Genomic DNA, 23,720 nt, shown 5'->3' on the forward strand with positions numbered 1-23,720 from the left:
CTGTCTTGAGATCATTAACAAGTTTTAGGCTGATCTCTCAACTTCCTCAAGGTCAAGGATACCCCACGAGGTGAGATTTTGCATGGTGCCCCAGATTGATGTCGATTGACAGTCATTTTGTGTTTCTTCCATTTTCTTACTATTGCACCAACAGTTGTCTCCTTCTCACCCAGCGTCTTCCTTATGATTTTGTAGCACATTCCAGCTTTGTGCAGGTCTATGATTTTGTCCCTGACATCCTTATAAAGCTCTTTGGTCTTGCCCATGTTGTAGAGGTTAGAGTCTGACTGATTAATTCAGTCTGTGGACAGGAGTCTTTTATAAAGGTGACTATGTAAGACAGCTGTCTTTAATGCAGGTGTTGAGTTGATTAGGAACGTCTAACTGGTCTGTAGGAGCCAGAACTCTTAATGGTTGGTAGGGGATCAAATACTTATTTCTCACTGCAAAATGCAAATAAATTTATATAACTTATACAATGTGATTTTCTGGATTTTACTTTTGATCTTCTATCTCTCAATGTTAAAATTAAGCTACCCTTAAAATTATAGACTGTTCATGCACAAGGGCACTGCGGGCACATGTCGCTATGGGCACATTGTCGCTACGGGCACATTGTCGCTACGGGCACTTTGTCGCTACGGGCACATCGTCGCTGCGGGCACACTGTCGCTACGGGCACATCGTTGCTGTGGGCACAACGTCACTTCGGGAGAAGAATCTTGATATCATTTTTCCATATTTTGCAGGCTGGCGCTGAGTTCTTTGTATTCGCCATGAAGTCGGTGGCATGAACCGTGCCGTTAGCGCTTCTGCGATGTTGTGGCAGGAACGGGCACCGTGACTGAGCACTGACTTATTTATCAAGCGATCCTTTGAAATGCCACCGATGAGTGACAGCTCAGAGCCGCCGTACGTAGTCACCATCCACCTAGGAGGTAAAAAATTGATGCCGCCCTGGCACCTACTTCACAGCGCGGTGTCACTTGGGGGCAGTCGCAGTAATTAACGACGATATTCGCGCTGACATCTGCTGCGTCTAAATTAGTCCATGCGCCTCATCGTCTATACAAAGGGAGTGCCAGGTAGGACTGCATATCCCCAGCAATGCCAGGGGTCAGCATCTCCTCTGTGCCCACCGCCCGCCATGATTCACTCCCCTGAAGTTGTGATGACGTCATCACACCGTACCAGCGGCTGACCCCCTCCTCCGCCTCCGAAGAAAATGATCATGTGATCCCTCTGCATGCCCCAAATCCAGTTAACCCCTTCACCACCAAGTGTGCCAGGCATCCTTTTTTTTTTTAAGCCTTTCTGAATTTTCCATCCTCCCCGCATTGTAACCTAGAAGATTATTTAACCCCCGGCTGACCATGGCACTCTGGCTGCGGCTTGCTCCGTCAGATTGCTTAACCCTGTAACAAGGGAGCGCAAAGCAAAATTGGTCGAGCGGAAACGGAGAGTCGCAAATACGATTAACCTCCTAAGCGCCGAATATTAAAATCCTGACAGTCTCCTAAGGTTACAATTTATACATACGGCGCTTAGGGGGTTAATCGTAATTATGGGTTAAAGTGGACATCGCTTGTGATTACGGGGATCCAATCAACTCCTTAGGGGTTAAATAATCCAAGACGCAGAGAGGGATCATGAATAATAAATGCTGGCGGTGTCCTAAGGTTACGTTTTACACATTCATCATCTTGGATCATTTAACTCCTAAGGAGATTACTGGATCCCCATGATCACAAAATCTGTCTATTTTAACCCCTAAAAGACCAGAAGCCAACCAGAATCTGGATGCTGAACAACCTTTAAGTGAGGATTTTAACCCTCCGATGACCAAGAAGAAGCTGATGATCCGACATCACTGATGCAGCGCACGTGATTAAACAAGCTGGGCCCACGGTCACAATCTGGACGGATGGACCCCGATGTCCAGACCACCCGGGGGTCTCCTGACCCAAACTCAACAGCATAGTATGAGCCAACGAGCCGAGGTTAAGAGATCCCTGGCCAGTCCGGACATCGCGGATTGTGAATGTCAGACGTGTGAAGCTTGGAAAACAACAGTATTATTGTGTGTAAATTATCGCCACAAAGCCCCCAGGTCTGGCCGAATGTAGAAGCCATGAACCCCCAGGTCTGACTGAACGTAGACCCCATGAACCCTCAGGTCTGGCCGAATGTAGGCGCCATGAACCCCCAGGTGTGACCGAACGTAGACGCCATGAACCCCCCGGTGTGGCTGAACGTAGACACCATGAACCCCCAGGTCTGACTGAACGTAGACGCCATGAACCCCCCAGTCTGGCCGAATGTAGACGCCATGAACCCCCAGGTCTGGCCGAACGTAGACGCCATGAACCCCCAGGTCTGACTGAACGTAGACGCCATGAACCCCCCAGTCTGGCCGAATGTAGACGCCATGAACCCCCAGGTCTGGCCGAACGTAGACGCCATGAACCCCCAGGTCTGGCCGAACGTAGATGCCAATAACCCCCAGGTCTGGCTGAACGTAGACGCCATGAACCCCTAGGTTTGTCCTAACGTAGATGCCATGAACCCCCCAGTCTGGCCGAATGTAGACGCCATGAACTCTCAGGTCTGGCCAAACGTAGATGCCATGAACCCCCAGGTCTGGCCGAACGTAGACACCATGAACCCCCAAGGTCTGGCCGAATGTAGACACCATGAACCCCCAGGTGTGACCGAACGTAGACGCCATGAACCTCCCGGTGTGGCCGAACGTAGACACCATGAACCCCCAGGTCTGACTGAACGTAGACGCCATGAACCCCTAGGTTTGGCCGAACGTAGACGCCATGAACCCCCCAGTCTGGCCGAATGTAGACGCCATGAACCCCCAGGTCTGGCCGAACGTAGACGCCTTGAACCCCCTGGTCTGGCCGAACGTAGATGCCATGAACCCCCAGGTCTGGCCGAACGTAGACACCATGAACCCTCAGGTCTGGCCGAACATATACACCATGAACCCCCCCAGGTCTGGCCAAACGTACACACCATGAACCCCCAGGTCTGGCCAAACGTAGCGCCATGAACCCCCAGGTCTGACTGAACGTAGACGCCATGAACCCACAGGCCTGGCCAAATATAGACGCCATGAACCCTCAGGTCTGGCCGAACGTACACACCATGAACCCCCTGGACTGGCCGAACGTAGCGCCATGAACCCCCAGGTCTGACTGAACGTAGACGCCATGAACCCACAGGCCTTGCCGAATATAGACGCCATGAACCCTCAGGTCAGGCCGAACGTACACACCATGAACCCCCAGGTCTGGCCGAATGTAGACGCCATGAATCCCCAGGTCTGACTGAACGTAGACGCCATGAACCCCCAGGTCTGGCCGAACGTAGACGCCTTGAACCCCCTGGTCTGGCCGAACGTAGATGCCATGAACCCCCAGGTCTGGCCGAACGTAGACACCATGAACCCTCAGGTCTGGCCGAACATATACACCATGAACCCCCCCAGGTCTGGCCAAACGTACACACCATGAACCCCCAGGTCTGGCCAAACGTAGCGCCATGAACCCCCAGGTCTGACTGAACGTAGACGCCATGAACCCACAGGCCTGGCCAAATATAGACGCCATGAACCCTCAGGTCTGGCCGAACGTACACACCATGAACCCCCTGGACTGGCCGAACGTAGCGCCATGAACCCCCAGGTCTGACTGAACGTAGACGCCATGAACCCACAGGCCTTGCCGAATATAGACGCCATGAACCCTCAGGTCAGGCCGAACGTACACACCATGAACCCCCAGGTCTGGCCGAATGTAGACGCCATGAATCCCCAGGTCTGACTGAACGTAGACGCCATGAACCCCCAGGTCTGGCCGAACGTAGACGCCTTGAACCCCCTGGTCTGGCCGAACGTAGATGCCATGAACCCCCAGGTCTGGCCGAACGTAGACACCATGAACCCTCAGGTCTGGCCGAACGTAGATGCCATGAACCCCCAGGTCTGGCCGAACGTAGACGCCATGAACCCACAGGCCTGATTGAATATAGACGCCATGAACCCTCAGGTCTGGCCAAACGTACACACCATGAACCCCCAGGTCTGGCCGAATATAGACGCCATGAACCCCCCCGTGATCTGCCATCATACCGTGACTCACTGACCCCCGAGGAGCCTGCAGCCTCAAAATTTAGATTTAACATGGCCGCATCTTTCATTGAAAACTTGTTAACCCCCTGATGGCCACAAAGTCCTATCAATAAAAAAAGACCATGAGATCCAGTCTGGGCCTCAAATTAATTTAACACTTTAGCCACCAGCTGCCTCCAGAAGACAATCCCACATCCTCCCCCCATCTTGAAGACTCCTTGATATTAAGGAAGTCGTAAAGTGGCGTCAATAAACAAGAAGGTGTGAAGTGCAGGAGGGGGATCTGTCCTGACCCCAAGAGCCCAGGAAGCCTCCACAATGCTGAAATAGCCATAGACTCGGTAAAGAGAAGAACCAGAGAATACCGCTGCCGTAATCACTTTATTTTGCAGTTTGATATCATTAAACACTTGGCCCTTTTGCCTTCCGGAGCCGCTGTGTTCTCACACGGTCTAACGCTGGTGCGGAGTGAGCTGACTGGGGATCTGTCAGTGAGCTCCTCCTGACCGCAGAGGTTGTAGCTCTTCTCTGAGCTCCTCCGAGCTGGTTAGGCCGGATTCACAGATTTGTATTTCTGGGGGCAGGAGCCTATTTTCGATCTGAGTGCGATCTGACAAAACATCATCAATGTTACTCTAGGGGGGGCGGTACACAGAGCCGGTCCGAGGAAAAAAAAATCGCTGCATGCCCACGTTTCATGTGATATTTGGATCACACTCGGCCGTGTGTATCAGCGAGTGCGTAGAAATCATCGGACTGCACTTGGATGACAGCTGAGTGCAGTCTGATCTTCGCACACTGACAGAACGGAGAAGACGGAGGCATTTTTTTTTTACTCCTCGTCTCAGAGAATGGGATTCCACTATGTCTGATCACATAATCAGTCTGACGAGAAAATACTCGGTAGAGGACCACCTGCGGGTCTTCTCCCCTAAACCCGCCCTGCGTTATACCTCGCTATAGCGCAATTTTTGCCCCTGTGAGCAATTGGGGTGACATTTTTAACAAAACCCAATGGCAAAACGGATTTTTTGCCCCAAATATACATGAATTTAACTAAAAGGGGGGGAAAAAAGCTCCTCAAAAATGGACAACCCCTTTAAACACCTCCGATTTCAGGCGTTAACCCATTAGCTGCCTCAGAATTCTTTTTTTTTTTTTTAACCCCCTAACAATCGGCTCGGGAGACTTTCGGTAAACACGCCGGGCGGGTCACGTGGTGCCCCGGAGCACGCTGCGCCCCTCGCTGCCATGTGAGTTGCCGTTAACCCCTCGTCCCCCGGGGCTCCGCCGAGCAGATGGGCAGCATTGTGTGCAGTGTGCTGCCCCCACCCTCCCCTGCCGCGCACACGTGCTCGGGATCAACAGTTTGTTGCTCTCCTTCTTGACACCTTGAACTTTGTATCCCATGTTTATTATTATGATTATTATTATGTGTGTCCCCTCCCAGCACAGCGCCGGGCAGCCCCGGGGCCCCGCAGCGCTCCGCCGGCACCGAGCTCCGGGGGGATGCTGCCGCCGGGTGTTCCGCCCCCTCCCCTCCTTTTCCGTCCCCTCCTCACAATGGGAGCTCAATGCAAATCACCAGTGCGCAACTTTGCGCAAGAAGCGAGCGGCGATCCGGGCTGAAGTGCGGAGGCATCGTATGCAAATCCGCTGCTGACGTTACAGATCATGTGGGGTTCGGCGTAGAGTCCCCGCTGATCGCCGATTTCTTTTTTTTTGCTCCGCTCCCGTGCAGTGTCGGGGGGACCCGGAGAACGTTGTGTGTCGCGGCCGGCGCTCCGTCCTCCGCCGCAGGTAAGAAACTTCCGTGTGTGCACGGTGCCCGACACGTGAGCGATCCGATCCGCGGGGCAACTTCTGCCGCTCCCGCGAGTGGGTCCCGGCCGGAGGGGGCAGCGCCGGGTGGGGGAGGGGTGTCGTACCGACAGGCGGGACCCGGGAGCACGCTGCCCCCGGTCCGAGCACTCCTGAGCGGCGGTGAGAGCCGAGCTGCGCTGCTCTGTGCCGCCATAAGCGCCAGAAAATATGGCGTCCGCTTTCGATAGGGCGTTACGTAGAGGCTGCCGAGAGCTCAGCGCCGCCGCCGCCACCGGAAAGTTTACACTTGGCGGCTCGGGAGGGAGGGGGGTGACGGTGGTGAGACCCCCAAATGTCCGGAGTGTGGTGCAGGAGGCATGACGCGGTGCGGGCCCCCTCCTCCACCCCAGCGGCGGCGGCAGGGAGGAGACGAGCACACACCGCCATGGCGGCGGAGGAGACGCACAAGTGCTGGGGGAAACCGCGGCCTCCGAAACTTCACAGCCCGCAACTAGTCCGCAGGGGACCGCGGCCCTGGGCGCAACTCTTATTAACCCCTTCACGGCTTGTTTATCTCTTCTTCCCAGAGCCATAACTTTTTTAAAAAATTTTCCATCAACATAGGGGTTTTTTTTTGGGGGGGGGGGTATTTTCATTTTTATAGCAACCTTAGCTTTTTCATATGATTAACGAAGAAAAAAAAAATGCAAATCTGCCTTGCCCTGAAATAATAATATTTATTTATTTAGCACCAACATATTCTGCAGCGCTGTACCATTCAGCGTCGGGGTTAGATTCTCACACTGCTCGTCGCAATTTTGTAGTAAAGAGACTTTTTTTTGTTTTCTCAGGCCTGAAGGAGTGTAGTGTTTGGGTCAATGGAGCGGTGTGAGGTTAGGAGGCGAGCTGTAGTTCTGATCACTGACATTTAGGGTACACATGACGTCGCGATCCCCTTTTTTTGGGGGGGAGGGGGGTGCAGCAAACAAAAAGATGTCAAGTTTGACTTTTTACTTGTTATTTAACCTATACAATAAAAAAAAGTTAACATTTTTAGAGATCAGACCTTTATGGTTGTGGCAATCCCAAATGTTTTTAATTTTTAATGTGTGGTCGCTTGTTTGCAAATGCCGGCTGTACACACAGCCGGGTCCTGCCCTGTAGGGATCCATCATGGCCCTTCAGCCGGCTCCACACTCCCCGACCTGCCCCATAACGGATTCATAAGTCATGGATTATATAGGTGCATATTACACAGCAGGTGGGGGGGGGTGTAAACTTTAGAAACCCTGCGGCTTCACAGTCCAATTTTGATGCTATGGATGCAGAGGTCTTATGCGTAAAGTCAGTGATCATCAATGGTGCAAACATGTCTCAGTATTATATATATATATATATATATTTATTATAATATAGTTTTTGGCAAAGCCAGCTTACCGCTTTGAAGAAACCGGAATACATCCAACCTGTGTGTGTGTGTGTGTGTGTATATATATATATATTTTATTATTATTTTTTTATTTATGTTGTCAAGTGGCATATCCACCATAAGTCTGAGACCTCTCGGAAACGTTCCATATAAGTTGTAGACTTGCGCCGAATATATGGCGGCCATTTTTTTGCGAAATTGCATGCTCCTTAGTCATGGTCGGTCCCAATAATAACCCACACTACTATAATACCAGTACTTGCTGAAAATTCGGAGCATCTTGTTCTGCCTGAGCCCCTTCCATATTCCTGCCATGGCTATCTCTTCCTCCCTCCGGCCCCCCAGCTCAGTGCCTCCCTATTGTTACCCCTCCTGGCCTGTCTGATCAGCAGTTGGACCCCCGCTGCGAGCACTGGGGGGTGATATATTTTAGTTTACCCTCTCTCCAGTAATGAATGAGATGAGTGTAGGAAGTGCAGGAGTGATTTTCTGTGATGCTGCTCCACCTGATTACATTGCTTCAAAGTTGTTAGGGGGGCACTGTGGTAGTCAAGTGCTTCCTGGGGGCTTTTGTCTGCCGAGTGCTGAGCGGTGGGAATCCGGGGCTTGGATTTGTCACAGTTTTAAATCAGTTAACTGGATATAATAGGATAATGCAAATGTATAATGCGTCGATCCTGTCTCTTTAAATGTATATCCTTGCATCCCGATTAGAATCTAAAGGCCCCCGTCCATCAAAAATGGCGCCATGTCATCAAAGCCTGGCTGTACTCCAATCACGCCTTAGTTAAATGTTGCACCGTAATGGTAAATTTGCAGCAAGTTACACCAGTGCCACTTTATACACTTCCCGATGTCCCATAAAAGCCGGAGGTCGGAGTGTTAAATGTCTCACGTCACCGCCGAATCTTCGCTCGAATTGCCTTTTTATGCCTGTTAATTAGTAAACGTCCCAATATTAGAGAGCGATACCTGTGTGCCAAATGTCACACGTTAATGTAGAATTCTGCACAAATTGCGACTTTTTCTGCATGTAAAATATTAACAACGTCGATGTATTCCTAATGCCGCCGAGACCTCTATAGAATCTGCAACTTTTGTTCGACTTTGTTAGCGATGCATATGTATACGTCACACCAATCCAATATTCTAATTCCCTTGCTATTTTTATGTTATGGCGTAAAATCCTCCTAAATATGGCGCAGGCATTTAGCAGGAAACCGCACATTTTTGTGCGTAAACACAATGATGGTGTATCAGTAAGGTCATTTATTTGCCTACGATTCCTATTCGCATGTCTTGCAAATCTGCGTCCGCAGAAAAAAAAAATTGATAACTCGTTTGCTCACCATCCATAAAACATGCCATGTCCAACTATCATTTTCATAGTCACATTCACTCGCATGAACGGGACTGGGCCAGAGTAGGACAATCCTCTGATTTTTTTCTTTTAATCTTTTTTTTTTTTAAATATTTTTTTTAATTTTGTGAACCATTGGTTCAAGCGAAAAGACTTCTGACTAGGGCTTTAGACTATAAAAGTTACTCAAGCTTTCAACAGAACCGCACATGGAAGTATGAATAAGGTTGTGTTGACACTTTCGAGATGCGCAGTCCGAGTGCGGCCCATTATGTCCTGACCAACATTGGCTCTTTTGACCCGAATTTAACATCTTCATCTACCTATGAGCCTGCTGAGTTGGGGTGACAGGAAAGATCTGCAGCAGGACCGGACGTTGTGGTCTGTACTTGGCTGTGCCTGTCGACAGTATGAAACAGGCCTAAGGCCTAGAAATAATTTGGCCGCCTAGCTATCCCAGACTTGTAAGAGGTAAATCTCTGTAGTTACACCGTGGTCAGGAAAAGAAGGCTGTATTGTAGGTAGACGTAGCACTCAGGGCCCAGAAAAGCTGGGTGACACTTGTGGACACACTAGTTGTCACCTAGTTTCCCTAGAAACACATGGACAAAATGAGGAAACATGTAGGCCGAGACCAGATTTGACAAATATTCTGCTGCGATTTGTGTCCCGGGATGAATTCTCCCATTATATACTGAGGTGAAAATCTGTGACATTTTCAACAGACTTGCTTCTTGAAGAATTAATTTGTGTTCTTCGGATTGTGTTTTTAGTCGTGGTGCCTAATTTGGAATTTACAGTGGATTAATGGGGTTGTCCAGGTTTGAGGAGACAGTTTCTGAATCCTTACAGTGTGCGCTTCGCACTCTGTCGGGGTTCTCTGGTGGCGAGAGCGGACGGTCTAGTGACCGCATTAATGCGATTTTTAATTTTTTATTTTTTTTTAAACTTGCTTCCGGCACATGCTAACTAGATGTGCGCAGCCTTGCCGAGCACATCTAGTCAGTACGTGACCGCATGTATGCAAATCGGAGAATACTGACTGTGCACGCTGTAAAGATTCAGACTTTAATATGGACAACCCCTTTAAGTCTCTATGTAGAAGGCAGAGGTGGGAGAAAAGAACTGAAAAAAATATATACTTCTGTCAAAACTTTAGCCCTTCCTTGTGTTGACCAGGCAGCAGTGCCTGTAATAATATGTATGTATGTATGTATGTATGTATGTATGTATGTATGTATGTATGTATGTATGTATGTATGTATGTATGTATGTATGTATGTATGTATGTATGTATGTATGTATGTATGTATGTATGTATGTATGTATGTATGTATGTATGTCTAACTCCAAGTTGTCTAACTCCAAGTAAATCAAACTTCTGTGGAATCAAACTGTCCACTTAGGAAACATCACAGAACACCAGTATTGGCAAATTTGCCACTGACGCCCTGTTCTCTTCACAGATGATAGCAGGTTCACACTGAGAACATGTGAGACGTGACAGAGTCTGGAGATGTCGTGGAGAGCGATCTGCTGCCTGCAGCATCCTTCAGAATGACAGGTTTGGCAGTGGGTCAGTAATGGTGTGGGGTGGCATTTCTTTGGAGGGCCGCACAGCCCTCCATGTGCTCACCAGAGGTAGCCTGACTGCCATTAGGTACCGAGATGAGATCCTCAGACCTCTTGTAATACCATATGCTGGTGCGATTGGCCCTGGGTTCCTCCTAATGCAGGACAATGCCAGACCTCATGTGGCTGGAGTGTGTCAGCAGTTCCTGCAAGATGAAGGCATTGAAGCTATGGACTGGCCCGCCCGTTCCCCAGACCTGAATCAGATTGAGCACATCTGGGACATCATGTCTCGCTCCATCCACCAACGTCCTGTTGCACCACAGACAGTCCAGGAGTTGGCAGAAGCTTTAGTCCAGGTCTGGGAGGAGAGACCATCCGTTGCCTCATCAGGAGCATGCCCAGGCATTGTATAGTAGAGGGGGTCATACAGGCACGTGGAGGCCACGCACACTACTGAGCATCTTTTTCTGGTCATGAGGCATTTCCACTGAAGTTGGATCAGCCTTGATTTTCCACTTTGATTTTGAGTATCATTCCAAATCCAGACCTCCATGGGATATTCATTTGCCAATCCTGGTGTTCTGTAGCAAATGCCAAGCATCCTGCACGGTGTTGGGCTGTAAACACAACCCCCATCTGTGGACGTCGAGCCATCAGACCATCCTCATGGAGTCGGTTTCTAACCGTTTGTGCAGACACATGCACATTTGTGGCCTGCTGGAGGTCATTTTGCAGTGCTCTGGCAGTTCTCCTGTTCCTCCTTGCACAAAGGCATAGATGGTGGTCCTGCTGCTGGGTTGTTGCCCTCCTACGGCCCCCTCCACGTCTCCTGGTGTACTGGCCTGTCTCCTGGTAGCTCTTCCAGCCTCTGGACACTACGCTGACAGACACTGCAAACCTTGCCGCAGCTCGCAATGATGTGCCATCCTGGATGAGCTGCACTACCTGAGCCACTTGTGTGGGCTGTAGAGTCCGTCTCGTGCTACCACGAGTGTGAAAGCACAACCAACATTCAAGTGACCAAAATATGAACCAGAAACCATTGTACTGAGATTTGGTCTGTGGTCCCCACCTGCAGAACCACTCCTTTATTGAGGGTGTCTTGATAATTGCCAATAATTTCCATCTGTTGTCTATTCCATTTGCACAACAGCATGTGAAATTGATTCTCAAACAGTGTTGCTTCCTAAGTGGACAGTTTGATTTCACAGAGGTTTGATTTATTTGGAGTTATATTCTGCTTAAGTGTTCCCTTTATTGTTTTGATATATAACTTCATAGTAATTTATGGCAGTGAAAAATTGCAAATTGTCTCAAATTTGGGGCTCAGATGCAATGATAAATGGTTTTTCATAAAGTCTGGTGACCAACTTCTCCTATGGAATGTTGAATCACTGCAGAACAGATTTTGTGGAGGAAAAAAAAAGCACACAAAGATGGACGCTAATCATGGATTTCACTGTGAATAGCGAAACAAGTAGGGCTGTTGGCTTTACAATGGCAGCCATAGTGTACACATGGTTAATGGAGGCTCCAGTCTGTCCAGCCTTGGGCCCTACTGTAGATGTCTGATAAAACCACACTCAGACCTTTGTAGAACATCCTGTCCATGATGCAGGATGTGGTCAGTTTATGTATAAACCGTTCGTACCTTCTCGCCGTACAACGATGGACCCTAAATAGACCATATACATAGTGTAGGTCCCGGCCACACAAAGCTGACCGCTATGGAGGTGCTGCTTTACATGCCTGGATCCGTTCTGTTATCGCAGACTCGTAGACCAGGTTAGACTCAAGATATTTGCTGTGATAAGTCAGTCGTTAACTCATCGCAAAACTATTTTTGTGGTTAGTAAAGTTTTAGTTCCCAGTATAGAGAATCTGGCAGACAGATCTAACCTCACGTGAAAGTCTTCCTGCTCGCGTCTTGGCCTGCCTGGCATGGGGTGAAGAAAGAAATAAAGCAAATTTTCACTAGATCGGTGGAAATTATATTGCTGTTGGAACAGTTCAGATTTTGGGTGGTTTGCCGCCTTAGCTTGACTGAGTTATGGAAAGCTATAGTACGAAGGTCCTTTTATAGAGTGGAAAATCTGTACTATGAAGCGGTATCTCAAGGTGGAGTGTCACTACCAGTTTGGTAAAATATTATCGCGAGGGGTTGTAGAATCCAAATGTCCATTAGAAGTAGTTTCTTCATCGAAAGGCTGGAAAAAATAAAAACTCTTCCAAAACGTTGGGAAACAAAAAGCTCCCCAAAGGATGAGCGTTTCCTAAAACCGTTTCTATTAGAAAAATTGTCGTTTTTTTACCACCACAAAACCTATACACAGTTTTATTTTTCTCTCTGGGTTCCAATGACGTGAGTAGGAAATACATGGATTGAAAATGAGGCCTCATTCACACATCGGTGTTTGTATGCCAAAACCAAGATTGAAACTTAGAGAAAAATTATAATTGAATGATTGACACCTGTTCTGTTTCTTGGAGACACTCTTGGTTTTGTCATAGAAATACTGATGTATGAGTAAAGCCTAAGATCCCCTTTGAATGACAGACTTGTATTGGTCCAGCTTCTTCTCAGATGAGCCTGTGCTGTTGGAAGTCCATGGACATGGTTGGCCTTCAACACTTTGGACTTTTTCAGGTTTTATCCAGATAGGCTATTCTTGAACATTAAAGCTGTCCGTGTAGACTAAAGGCCCTCAAACACATCTGACTAATGTTGGCTGAACACGCTGATAGAAGGATTTGGCCTACTGACGGTTGGGGGAGAAAACTATCTTACACTTGTCCAATTTCAGACTGCTGATCACATTGTCTTCCTTAAGATAAGCCATTGGCCGACCTGTCAGTGGTTTTATCATAAAGGAGCACTCAAACGGCCAAAATATAATTCGGCAGTCAGCTATATGATGTGTATGGCCGGCCCAAGAACAGAAAGACCTTTCACTCTCCTAAAAATAAAATCCGAAAATTTTGGTCTTCTATACCTTTTGACTTGTTCTCGTCTGTTTTTATTTATTTTTTTTGTCTTGTGAGCATTGTTTGGAATGCTTAAAAAAAAAAAAAAATCACTTGATTTATACCAAGTCATCCAACCCACAAGGTACAGATGGATGTAGTCAACAAGTCCTTGGCTAGTTGTTGATGAAACGGGTTTTGATTTATGGTGGAAAGTTCAGGAAGTTGTAGAAGGTAGCCCATTTTGGACTAAAGGAGTCTTTTAGGGCCTGGTCAAGAGCTGCCTTTTGTGGAAGCCCTTATGAAAAAGTCATCAGCCACAAAAAGTCCAAGTTGGTGCCAACAATAGCGGGTCAATTTTAATCTTTCACCATCACAAATTTAGATGCTTCCGGTGGTTGACGATCCATTGTGGAGTATTCCTGAAGAAGAGGTCAAGAAGGTTAAAGTATTTTGAACTCAAGGGTCAAATCCTTCTGGTTGGTTTGTGGTAATTTTTGGAAATTGTCCAGTGTTTGTTTTTAATGTCCCTCCCTTTGGATTTCGTGTAGATTCTTTTAAGGGCCTTTAACCAACCAAAGTCTCTATGGATTGTGCTTAACTTCTGTAGTCCTGAGTTTGGGACCAATAATAACTCTCTCAGTTGCGTTCTCCTCAGGCTTTTTCTGACGTTAAATTACGAGGCTCCGGCACTGCAGTGACTTATTAGATTCTGGGCACATAGCACAGTTGGAGCTGTGGGAAGTTGATGCTGCAGTGTTTGTCAGCGAATAGACATGATGGGCAACAGAGAGGCTGGGAGTTTAAAGTGATATTAAAAAGTACGGTAACCTGTTTGAAGCATTTTATGCTCCCTGTAAGACCGATATTATATGATTAAATCAAGATCCTGTTTTAACTACTTTTTGGCCAACCATATGTTTATATCTTGCAAAATTATTGGCTTTTTCTCGTTGGGCATGTCCATACAGATTGACAAGCTGGTTGCCCGTATTGCTGTAATTACTAAAGGCAGAAGAAAGCTTGTCAACGAGATCACTGATCCGGGCACACACCAAAACAATGTATGGACAATGGCATCAGCTATTCATTGACAATACTCTTATGGACTTCAGCTGTCCGCTGAAGGGCTTGCCTGTCGCATGCCGACCCAGCTGCCCTCCAGAAGTTACGGGATCAGGTTCATGTTGGCTTTCGAGGTCCGTCTGGACCGGATCTGACTATTGCATGGTCAGCCATCGTAATTGACTATATTGAACCTTTTAGGATTTGATATTACGGGAACCAACTTCTTAAGATCAAGACGTGTTAGGTCAAACCATAGATTATAGTTTTTAAAAGGGGTTGTGTGATTGGAAAATTTGCAACCATATTTTCTCATCTATCATGGCTGCAATTCTTGGCTTGACTCTTCTTCTCGTGACCCAAACTGACAGCACTGACGCCTATTGATTCGGAGGTGAACCAACAACCGCAATACAGTCTTTGGTATCCAGGAGTAAGGGAAGGTTCACTTCTGAGTCCATTCATGCATTTTAAATATCAGGATGAATACTAGTTTGGTCCACTGTAGGGAAAGTTTACACACATTGTTAATTCTGGAGATTGTATGGGTTTGTGCATGAATTATCCTCAGTGGATTACATTTGGACAAATCTCATCCACGTGCTTCACTCTTCATGGAAAATGTTGTGTTGAATTTTTGGGGACTTGTCGCAAATCAATTTATGATACAGATCTCCACACCCCCCTGCCCCATTTCTGTGTAAAATCTCGACAGATATTCCGTCCTGTGTGAATTTACCTTAACCGTGCTCCAGGCCGAGCATGAGTATAATTTTTCAGTGTGGAAAGAGGAATAGGTTAGACTTTTAATTTCTCGTAGGAAGTGATGGGTCACGTTGAAATCCAATATGTCCGATACTGTCCTCCCAACATCTGCCCTGAAACAGACAAATACACTTCTCCAAAATCGATGAGCTCTGCGTCTACCTTTATCTATCATCTGAGGCTTAGCCAAAGGGAGATGGATCCATAGGCTGAAGGCTTGTGACTCACTGACCATGAAGGGCTCCAAAATGTCCCAACGATGCTTATAAGAGTGCAAACTCCTCACTAAAAAACATTATATACTGTCAAAGTTGAGAGAAGATGAACATTTTGAGTGCGTTTAGTTTTAATATTTGGCACAGAAGCTTTGCGTTAGTCTTGGAGTTTGAAAATAAAAAAAAACGAAAAATTTAAATTTTTCACGTTTTTTTTTTTTAACCCTTATTTATTTTGATTAAAGTGGAATTAAAATGTCTCAGTGCTGAAATGACTTGTGTATTACAGCCAGGATATTCATATAAATGAAATCTCGGAATTCCGCGCTATTGTAGTGAACGCGTCTGGAGTCCCTGACTGCTGAACCCGGTTTCGGCTATTATCTGCGGCCTCTGTTCTGTGGAAGGTGTGAATGGAAAGCAGCAGTTGTTATGATTGTTGATACGATGATTGTATCAGACGTCTCTATTTATTCTTATGTAAACTGGGTATTGCCGGAGACGCGATCCTGTAATCTGTTAAACAATTCCCCCCGTCGCTCGCTGTAAGTGGCTTTATGAAAAGCAATTTGCACCGTAACATTTTAGAGGGGATGCCGCGCGCGATGATGGGTCCTTACAGTGTTTTGTAAGGTGTTTATATCAAAGCGATGATTAGAGGGTAAAGTGGAGGGCCGGGACCACGTATTGTAAAATACACGTTATATTAACCCCTTCTCCGTCAGGGGTGAGGACAGACGCCACGTGCGAATATTCACCTGGAAACCACAAAAGTGACTCTTGTGCTACTGGTAGGATGACCTGCCCAGGTCCTGAAGGTGGTGGAGGTCCTGATAATTACTGGCAAACCAGTTTGTAATGATTAAAAGGCACACACCCCTTAAAGGGGTAAAGAATTAGAAACACTTGGCTGATTTTATTTATTTTTTTTTCTCCCAATTTTTCTCAACCCCCTTTAAATTTCAGTCTGCGGCATCTTGTCTATTTTTGTATTTGGGACCAAAATAAGCTGTAATACCTGGAAAAGCTAATGGCGAAGTGATGCTGTTTTAGGATAAATGCAGATCCTTTTTGGACTTCCCCTTTAAATCGTGACACTTGCCTTTAAAATATGTAGGTTTTTAAAATCTGGTGTTCTCCTGAATCCGGCGATGTTTTTCTTTTGTTCCTGCGCCTCTCCGTTCCTTAGAGACGGCCCACCTCATCCTTTATATAAATGTTACCAAGTGGGTGTGGCTCTCTTCTGTGGGCATTTTTTGGGTGCACGCCCAGTTGGCTAATACAATTAGTTTTATGTACAGGGAAGAGGAGGCCGTATCTTGGGAACGGAGAGGAGCAGGAATAAAAGAAAAACATCGCTGGATTCTGGAGAATAGTGGTGTTTACACCAGGTAAATAAATTATATGGCAAATTACAGGTTTCTGCTTAAATGTTGCAATCTGTGAATCCATTGCCATCTGGGTCCCATATCCACTCCCTCCAGAGTCTGCCGAGCCACAGGTGATTGTGGATCTGTGATGACCGTCTGCTAGGCCTCATCTGCCACTGCACCATTTGGAGAAATAATTTTAATATTCTGTAGCTTAGAAACAAGTCTGAGCAAAATTATACCAATCGGTCTGCCGTGATTGGTACTACAAGGTGCTTCGTTATGAAATATGGCGGACGTTCATGTTTCTGTATGTAGATGCTCAGTCCAGTATGGTGGGCCCTATTATGGGTTAGGTACAGAATGGAGATTGTTGTTTTAAAAGGATTCTGGTGTTACTGATCTGATAATTCAGGATTGAAAAGACTAACGGGACATTCAGACCATTGGATATCGGGTTAATGGAGGAGGTGCACGGTTTATAGGAAATAATTGCAGAAACGCACAGATGTGTAGGAAGCTGCTGGCAATGAGAATACCTATGGAGCGTAGACAACCTTTCCCCTAGGTGGGAGGACTTCCTGTCTTGGAAGAGGCTCGGTTGAGCGCTCCTTCGAGCTCTGCTCAGTCTTGCATGTCTCTGCAGCGCCATTAGGGAAAGGCTGGCCTGGAGCAAGGAAAGGCCTTGGGAGACGTCGCTGTAAAGTAGAGCAGTCGTGATAATTCTGGCCGTCGTGTTTATTCTTCTTACGGCAGAAGAGGAGCGACGGAGAAATGACGATAATGTACATGGGTGCTATATAGAGCCACCATGAGTCCGTATACGGCCACATGTATACATAAAATATACGCATGTGTACAGATATAGAAGTGAATGTTCATCTGCTAACTTTCGTGTCTGTATATATTATGTCGATATCGAATATATTTAATATGCTAGTGTATATAATAATTTTTTTCTGTGTGTGTATATATATATGTATGTGTGTGTGTGTGTGTGTGTGTGTGTATATATATATATATATATATATATATATATATATATATATATATATATATATATATGCTATTGAACCCGTTCTATGCCCAGGTGGTGAGCATTTATATTGGTATATGGTCACCATCCTGGTATGTGCTGCTCCATCCTGCGTCACCATCCTGTCATGTGCTCCCATCCTGCGCCCCCATCCTGTGATATGCTGCTCCATCCTACACCCCCATCCTGTCATGTGTGTGCGCCCCCATTCTGTCATGTGCTGCTCCCATCCTGTGCCCCCATTGTCATGTGCTGCTCCCATCCTGTGCCCCCATTCTGTCAGGTGCTGCTCCCATTGTCATGTGCTCCCATCCTGCACCCCCATCCTGTCATGTGTGCGCCCCCGTTCTGTCATGTGCTGCCATCGTGCGCAATCATTCTGTCATGTGCTGCTCCCATCCTGCGCCCCCATTCTGTCATGTGGTGCTCCCATCCTGTGCCCCCATTCTGTCATGTGCTGCTCCCATCCTGTGCCCCCATTCTGTTGTAATGTGCTGCACCCATTCTGCCTGTTCCTGTTTCCATTCTGCCATATGTTGCTCTCATCTTTCTCTCTCCGGCTCTACTGCCCGAGTGCGGCTGTGCTGAGTGCGGGCGGCTGTGCGTGGCTGTGCTGAGTGCGGGCGGCTGTGCGTGGCTGTGCTGAGTGCGGGCGGCTGTGCGTGGCTGTGCTGAGTGCGGGCGGCTGTGCGTGGCTGTGCTGAGTGCGGGCGGCTGTGCTGAGTGCCGAGTGCTGGGGGCCTGAGCAAGCGGGGACACCGGCGCGCTGTGGGGGTCAGGTGCTGGAGTCGCCGCTAGCTCAGGCCCCCGGCACTTGCTATATTTACCTGTCCCCCGTTCCACTGCTGCGCGCCTCTCTGTCTTCCGGGGTCCTCTGCCTGTGACTATTCAGTCAGAGGGCGGCGCGCATTAAGCGCGTCATCGCGCCCTCTGAACTGAACGTCGCAGGCAGAGGAGGAGGTGGAGGACGGAGTAGCACTCATCGGTGGAACGGAGGACAGGTAAATATTGCATACTCACCCTCCTGGCTCGTCCCTGCTTCTCCGTTGGAGATCGCGGTGTGCGTTCAGTGCTTACGCACACCACGATCTCCTGGGAGCGTCACTCTGTGGGGTCCAGACTGCGCCGGCGCTTGCGCAGTCTATAAAGGCTTCGGACAGAGTGACGCTCCCAGCGTTATATTATAGATTATATATATATATATATATATATATATATATATATATATATATATATATATATATATATATATATATATATATATATATATATATATATATATATATATATATATATATATATTTTAGTACAGACCAAAAGTTTGGACACACCTTCTCATTTAAAGATTTTTCTGTATTTTCATGACTATGAAAATTGTACATTCACACTGAAGGCATCAAAACTATGAATTAACACATGTGGAATTATATACTTAACAAAAAAGTGTGAAACAACTGAAAATATGTCTTATATTCTAGGTTCTTCAAAGTAGCCACCTTTTGCTTTGATGACTGCTTTACACACTCTTGGCATTCTCTTGATGAGCTTCAAGAGGTAGTCACTGGGAATGGTCTTCCAACAATCTTGAAGGAGTTCCCAGAGATGCTTAGCACTTGTTGGCCCTTTTGCCTTCACTCTGCGGTCCAGCTCACCCCAAACCATCTCGATTGGGTTCAGGTCTGGTGACTGTGGAGGCCAGGTCATCTGGCGTAGCACCCCATCACTCTCCTTCTTGGTCAAATAGCCCTTACACAGCCTGGAGGTGTGTTTGGAGTCATTGTCCTGCTGAAAAAATAAATGCTGGTCCAACTAAACGCAAACCGGATGGAATAGCATGCCGCTGCAAGATGCTGTGGTAGCCATGCTGGTTCAGTATGCCTTCAATTTTGAATAAATCCCCAACAGTGTCACCAGCAAAGCACCCCCACACCATCACACCTCCTCCTCCATGCTTCACGGTGGGAACCAGGCATGTAGAGTCCATCCGTTCACCTTTTCTGCGTCGCACAAAGACACAGTGGTGGGAACCAAAGATCTCAAATTTGGACTCATCAGACCAAAGCACAGATTTCCACCGGTATAATGTCCATTCCTTGTGTTCTTTAGCCCAAACAAGTCTCTTCTGCTTGTTGCCTGTCCTTAGCAGTGGTTTCCTAGCAGCTATTTTACCATGAAGGCCTGTTGCACAAAGTCTCCTCTTAAGGGTATGTGCACACGTATTTCTGAGGTCTGCGGATTTTTCCGCAGCCGATTTGTGAAAACCGCAGGTAAAAGGCACTGCTTTTTCCCTGCGGATTTACCGTGGTTTTTGTGCGGATTCCACTGCGGTTTTCTATTATGGAGCAGGTGTAAAACCGATGTGGATTCCGCACAAAGAATTGACATGCTGCGGAATGTAAACCGCTGCGTTTCCGCGCGTTTCTTTTTCTGCAGCATATGCACTGAGGATTGCGTTTCCCATAGTGCGGCCGCACGCTCCGCTCTGGAGTGCCGGTGCCAGAGCTTGGTTTTAACCTGCGAGACTCTGCCGTATCTCGCTGTGTGTGATCCCGGCCTAATACAAATTCTAACAGTCTATCCAGTAGGACTATCAGCTGTGTATCCACCAGACTTCTGCACAACACAACTGATGGTCTCAACCCCATTTAGGGTATGTGTCCATGTTCAGGATTGCATCAGGATTTGGTCAGGATTTTACGCAGGTAAAATCCTGACCAAATCTGCATCTGAGGTCCCTGGCAGGTCACCTGCGTTGTTCTTGCATTGTTTCAGCATTGTAAGGACATGCTGCGTTCTGAAAAGACGCACCGCATGCCCGTTTCCACGGGTTTGCCGCATGCGTCTTTTAATGCATAGTGAAGACGGGATTTCATGAAATCCCTTCCACTATGCTGTAATATCTGGACGCTGCGTGTTTGACGCTGCGTGTTCGACACTGCGGCTCTACGCAGCGTTTCCTGAACGTGGAAACATACCCTTATGAGGAAGAAATTCCACTTACGGTATTAAACCTGACAGGGCACACCTGTGAAGTGAAAACCATTCCCGGTGATTACCTCTTGAAGCTCATCAAGAGAATGCCAAGAGTGTGCAAAGCAGTCATCAAAGCAAAAGGTGGCTACTTTGAAGAAAATAGAATATAAGACATAATGTCAGTTGTTTCACACTTTTTTGTTAAAGGGAACCTATCACCCCGTTTTTTTCGGTATGAGATAAAAATACTGTTAAATAGGGCCTGAGCTGTGCATTACAATAGTGTAGTTTGTGGACCCCGATTCCCCACCTATGCTGCCGAAATACGTTACCAAAGTAGTCATTTTCGCCTGTCAATCAGGCTGGTCAGGTCAGATGGGCGTGGTGTCTTCCCCCAGATCTTGCGTAGTTTTCCGTTGGTGGCGTAGTGGTGTGCGCATGTCCAAGGTCCCCAATCCTGCACGGGGTGTGAAAATAGCAGCGATGTCCGTTATTCCATTGGTGGTCGGTGGGCGCGGCCATCTTCCTTTGGCCGCGCGTGCGCAGAAGCGGCGCTCTGCTGGCCGCGGCTTCAGGAAAATGGCCGCGGGATGCCGCGCGTGCGCAGATGGAGATCGCGGCGGCCATTTTCCTGAAGCCGCGGCCAGCAGAGCGCCGCTTCTGCGCACGCGCGGCCAAAGGAAGATGGCCGCGCCCACCGACCACCAATGGAATAACGGACATCGCTGCTATTTTCACCCCCCCCGTGCAGGATTGGGGACCTTGGACATGCGCACACCACTACGCCACCAACGGAAAACTACGCAATATCTGGGGGAAGAAGCCACGCCCATCCGACCTGACCAGCCTGATTGACAGGCGAAAATGACTACTTTGGTAACGTATTTCGGCAGCATAGGTGGGGAATCGGGGTCCTCAAACTACACTATTGTAATGCACAGCTCAGGCCCTATTTAACAGTATTTTTATCTCATACCGAAAAAAACGGGGTGATAGGTTCCCTTTAAGTATATAATTCCACATGTGTTAACTCATAGTTTTGATGCCTTCAGTGTGAATTTACAATTTTCATAGTCCTGAAAATACAGAATGATCTTTAAATGAGAAGATGTGTCCAAACTTTTGGTCTGTACTGTGTGTGTGTGTATGTGTATATATATATATATATATATATATTCACGCATGCACAATCATTCATTGGCGTTGGGCCCTAAGCACATTCATCAGGCAGTGTTGAATTTTTGTTTTCACTCAATAATGGTGCCGGTGCAGATCATATACTGCAAAATCCTAATCCGCCCGACTGTTTCTAAACCAATATGAACATTCGTTACTCGGTCGCCTTTGTTCAAAATAAATGATCGTTCTTTTCACCAATCCAGGCAACGATCGATCATTATGGTAAAAAGCAGCCATTTTATACGACTTTTGGTATTGGGCTTCTTTTACACTTGCGGTGTTTTTTGTGGGTTGTACTGCCGTAATTTTCACGGTCTGCCGCAAAAATCTTGCGGATCGACGTTTTTCTGGTTTTGAATAGTAGGGGGGGGGGGGAAAAGGCCTTCCGTTAAATACCTTCTTTATGGTGCACCGCAAAGACAAGCTTCCGTTGTTTTTGATTTTCAATGGGGGCCGTGTCCATAAGCCTTGAAAAATATCGATCAAGCTCGATATTTTTTCACGGCCGTAAATACGGCGTAGCAACGAATTTTTGGGGCCCCATAAAAATCTATTGGGGCCACAAAACACGGCAAGTATAAAAGAAGCCTGATATGTATAACCTCCTTATGACTTGGTGCTCACAATTTAAGGCATTCAGTGGGGCCCAGCATGTCGCTGTTATGGGCCGTAGTGCGCCACCCCTGTCATTCCTATATGGGCCCCATATACAGCCATCTGCATGAGGCCTAACATGATGCTTCTAGACAGGCAGACCCTTCGGTAATGTCCCTTTATGATGTGTCCTAAATTGTTCAGAGCCCTTTGTGATCCTATTTCTATGAAGCATGCGGCGGGGCTGGCCGGGCGTTGCGCTGGGAGCGCTGCCGCTGGTTACATGGTACATTTCTTTACTGGAATTCTTGGCCTCATCTGTGCTGAGGATGATTTTTTTTTTTGCTCAATATAGAACAAGCCTGGCTTTGCTCATCTTTGTGGGATGTTGCTTCTCCCCTGCCAGCACTGACGTCACGAGATCTTCATGAGTCATTACCTCATTTTTACATGCTGTCTCCGTTCTATATGTGTCTAAGCTGGAGACCAACAAATATGGCTGCCATCACTGCCTTCTCATGGATTGAAATTCCGCTTTCCCATAATCCAGAATGACACGTTTTTTTCTGCAGAAATACAGGAGAGGATGGGGGGGTCTTAATAATGATGTTGTCTGAGGAGATAGTAGGAGATAAAAACCATTACATAAAAAATATACATCTTGTCTTGACTTGTGCCCACAGGAGACACGCCAAATAATTGCCTGATTTATTTTTTTTGCATTTCCCCACTCAAGTGAATGGGAAACTTGTTGCAGGTGGGTTTGGAGCATTTTTCAACATGGGCCTTCCCTCATATGATGTGGCTGTTCGAGAGCCCATAATCTTGGTCCATTTTCTACATCTCAGATCCATGTAAGATCTGTGTTTAAGGGTCTTAAAATAATCTTTTTTTTTTTTTTTTTTTTTTTTTTTTTAACGTGGTAAAAATGCCGCTGTTCTCCTGAACCTGGCTATGTTTTTCTTTTGTTCCTGCGCCTCTTCGTTCCTTAGCGATGTCCTCCTCTTCCTGGCATATGAATCTAGAGCCGAGTGGGTTTGCTTGATAAACCTTTGTGGGTGTATTAATGAAGACCACACCCGCTTGGCTAGAGACTAAAATTATACACAGAAAAGATGGGGCTGTATCTCAGGACTGAAGAAGCACAGGAACAAAAGAAAAACCACATCGGACTCGGTAGAACAGCGGTTTTACACCAGATTAAACAATTACCTATTTATTGTTATTTATTTATATAGCACCATTAATTCC

At 47.0% G+C, this 23,720-nt stretch overlaps 1 protein-coding gene across 2 annotated transcripts in view; it reads left to right on the forward strand.

Moving 5' to 3' along the window:
- Positions 1-5,649: 5,649 nt before the first annotated feature.
- Positions 5,650-23,720, forward strand: part of ZHX2 (zinc fingers and homeoboxes 2) — a 40,593-nt gene continuing 22,522 nt past the window's right edge. Inside the window, exons 1-2 of one of the 2 annotated variants that reach the window (XM_077271164.1) lie at positions 5,650-5,941; positions 10,200-10,297. The gene's annotated coding sequence lies outside the window, so the exon portion shown is untranslated. The remainder of the gene's footprint in view (positions 5,942-10,199; positions 10,298-23,720) is intronic. The other variant, XM_077271163.1, reaches the window with a different exon arrangement.

Source organism: Ranitomeya variabilis, chromosome 6 (assembly GCF_051348905.1).
Source record: "Ranitomeya variabilis isolate aRanVar5 chromosome 6, aRanVar5.hap1, whole genome shotgun sequence".
Lineage (NCBI taxonomy): Eukaryota > Metazoa > Chordata > Amphibia > Anura > Dendrobatidae > Ranitomeya > Ranitomeya variabilis.